Source organism: Lactuca virosa, chromosome 5, assembly GCF_052849685.1.
Source record: "Lactuca virosa cultivar CGN04683 chromosome 5, Lactuca_virosa_CGN04683_v6, whole genome shotgun sequence".
Taxonomy (NCBI): domain Eukaryota; kingdom Viridiplantae; phylum Streptophyta; class Magnoliopsida; order Asterales; family Asteraceae; genus Lactuca; species Lactuca virosa.
In genome coordinates, this window is record NC_136430.1 from 379,307,275 (window position 1) to 379,311,091 (window position 3,817).

The following is a 3,817-nucleotide window of genomic DNA, read 5'->3' on the forward strand; positions in this document are numbered from 1 at the left end:
GGAGGGTGATCTTTTATGGAACCAATTTTAATGATTGGATTCGCAACATTCGCATGGTCACCCGCTACGAGGACAAAGACTATGTTCTCGACAAGGAGCTGAAGGAGGTTAACGTGAACACTGCTACTCCCGAGGAAATTGTTGTGTACGAAACTCATGAAAGAGATGCTACTAAGGTGAATTGCATCATGCTCGCAACAATGACTGTTGAACTCCAAAAGTCCTACGAGGACTACTATCCATACGAGATGCACCAAGATTTGATGGAAAGATACCATCAAAGTGCTAGGCAGGAAAGGTACGAAATCATCGCCTCGATGATCACTACCAAAATGAAGGATGGAGAGTCCATAACGGCCCACTTGCAGAAAATTCAAAGGTTTGTGGACCGCTTGCTAAAGTTGAATGTGAACTTTGACGAGGAGATGGCCATAGATATCATTCTACACTCGTTGCCTCCTTGTTATGACCAGTTTCGTATGACCTATCATATGAACAAGGAGGAGGTCACTCTGAGCAAGCTTCAAGGCTTATGATCCAAGATTCCTTTATGTTGGGTTTAACCCATGTGGTGATCCATGGATACTCCATGGAGGTTAAAACCCATGGAGCATAAGGAATGGGTAAAGTCATGAGTTACATGGTGTAACCCTAATAGCCACACTATATAAGAACCCCTTTAGTTCAAGAAATTAGCACTAGTGATACAAATTTTGAGGGCTAGCCAATTTGAACATGTATGTCTTCTTCTCTTGGTTATTCCAAGAGTTCATGATGTTGTGTGAACCATTTGAGGTGTCACACTTGGGGCACTAGGCTCTCAAGCTTCTTGGAGTCAAGCAACAACAACAAGGTATGTATTTTATCTATTTTATTATCCTAGTATCAATGTTTTGGTATGCTAGTTAGGATAATACCTTGGATAATCATATTTGCATGTATAATAGAGAAAACATAGATCCAAGGTATTTAGGGTTGCATGTACACTTAGGAGTGTTAGAATGCTCAAAACCCAACAGTGGTATCAGAGCCTAGGCTTGTTTTCAATTATACTTGATGCAAATTGCTGAAAAAGTCGAATTTCGGGCATTCTGGGAACTGGACTCGCCGAGTCCACTGATGAACTCGCCGAGTCCATGAAGAAAATCATCCTACTCGGTGAGTAGGTTAATACACTCGACGAGTAGGAGCCCCAGACAGCATTTTTTCGAGTTTTTTAGCTAGAAATGGACTAGAAACATTACCCTAAGATGTTTTTGAACTTATAAACTTGTTTTTGATGTGGTAATGTTCATACTAATCCAATTTCAAAGATAATTGTCAATAGATTCATGTTTTGTATTAGTTTAGTGATTAGGCTAATTACATGAAAAAGTTTGATTTGAATTATCTTGTTCTTATGAGTTGCTTAGATTAATAGAAAAGTTAATTGATTATGTGTTTTCAATCCATTTTAATCTAAGATTTGATTCTAAAATGTGTTTTTGTAACTTGTCCACAAGTTATATGAAAAGTCACATTTAAGTTTCATAAAACTCATAAAAGTTGGCAATGGTTACAAAAATGAAGAGTCTTGTCCTCAAGTTATGGAGGTTCAAGAGTCACTTCATTAAGTAATAAAATGTGTAACCTTAATTAATTCCATAAATTACAAAATAAAGAAAAGTTACATTCTTTTATTAGTTTAAAGTCTTCCATAACTTGTCCTCAAGTTATGGAACTTGAAGAGTTTTTTTTAATTAAAACTACTTTAAACACATAAGTTATGGAATTAATTAGTTTTGAATAGTTTCAAAACTTGCCCTCAAATTTTGGAATTTGAAAAGTTTTCTCTTATGAATACTTTAATTCCAAGTTAGCCCTTAGAATTTTAAAAGTTAAAATTCAAACCCTTATACTATTATTATAATTTTAATTATATAGATATGTATAAGATAAAGTCAATCTTACCGTTAGTAGGCCTCATTCACGAAGCCGGTCTATAAGGGGGTATAAGGTTACTGCCTATAAAATGGCAGTTTAATGGGTGTCCACTCTCACCCACCGCTTCCTTGACTGGTGGAGGGTTGTTAGCCGAACGGGTAGGAAAGGACTATAATTCTCCCTTCATTATAACATGCCATTGAAAGTTCAATGTATCTCAAAAGATCTAGGAGTTTCAAATCCAATTAAAACTTAATTATATTTCGTTTTTCATGGTGGAAATTGGTAAATCGTCATTTACCTAACTTCAACTATTTTATAACTTGGATTACGGCATCCCTCTTCCAGTTATAAATAGGTTGTTGGGTCCTAGCCTTAATATTTCATATTGGGTGTTATATTAAGGACTTTAAATCAACTCTCTTGAATATCTCCCAAAAGATGATCTTCCCAAATCTCTTGAAACAAGCTTTCCTAAATAAAGATGATGTCCCATGGAAATCATACTTCTTTCACCTCCTCCAATTATTCTCCCTAACCCACAAGTTCCTGAAAAGTTTAAGGTCACTCAAGCAAAGGTCTATATGTGATCACATCTTGGAGATGTAGTCAGATATTGACAAGCCGGGAGAGTTGGGTGTCAAAGTCTTGAGAAAGTTGGTGACTCAACTATTTTCTAAGTCACATAGTGAGTTCCTTTGGGACTCCTATGAAACAGACTATGACAAGACCCTTAATGATCTTATCTATTTGCTAAGATCAACTTCCTAAAACTTTATGGACATTGACAATGATGACATTGGATATCCAGTAAAGCTCTCTCTTCCCAATGGAAAGGGATCGGCCATAGTCAACTCGGTTGACCAAATGGTAAAGAGAACGGCTAAGTCTGAGATAGTCCCATTATCAAGGGTCTATTGCCAAAGAAAGGGGCATTGGTTGCGAAGCTGCCAAATTTACCTAAGGATATTAAAGTCAATAAGTTTGACTCTACTTCGGGTAAAGTCCACTATCTAACTCTGCTAAGTTTCTATTATGAGATTCTTGATACATGATGTGACTGGGTCACATGTTGATGTTTTAAGAATCAAAGAAAAAGTGAAGAAACTTAAAGAAATAATATGCTGAATCTGATGGCATAGATGGAGTTCTATCGCATAGTTTGAAGATCGGATTCTTGAGCTACTTCTTAAGAGTTATGATATATTGCTTAGGAATAAATAACAACAAAGTTTTCATGTGCTTTTGCATTGTAAGGATAGTTTTTCCGCAAAGTTTTAAAATAAAAGAAATTTTTTTTTTGATTTTATTTATTTTAAAATATCCTTACAATGGCATTTGTGAAAACTTTTGTTGCTTATAAGATTCCATTAAGAGCAAGAGTGGAAATATGAATTTGATTCTTTCATTTGTGGTAGTGTCTAAATTTACCAAATAAGGAAAGATTCCCATCACCTAAGTTTCAGTTGGATTGAAACTTGGAATCATGCAAGTTGTATAGCATGATGAATAAGAACTTTCAAGCATTGGAAAAATTAAGACTAACTACTTGTTCACATGGATGAGTGAGTCAAGTAAAGGATCGAGTACACATTCTTGTGCACTGATCAAGCCCACCACAAATAATCGTTAAGACTATTCGTCATTATTTACTAAAATTCAGTAAATATGATTATACTTACAAGCTTAAGTGTAATTCTGAGACATTGGAAAAGGTTTCAATGTATGGCAGAGCGAATAAGAAGAATCAACTTAGGCAGAAAGATAAAAGTTTCTCAAATCTGAAAAGATGGGAGAGTACTTTAGTATCATGTTATATAATCATCTTAATGATTAAGAGACCTTATCACAATTCATCCTCTAAGTGCATTCTGGTAGCTAAGAAGAGGAGCTA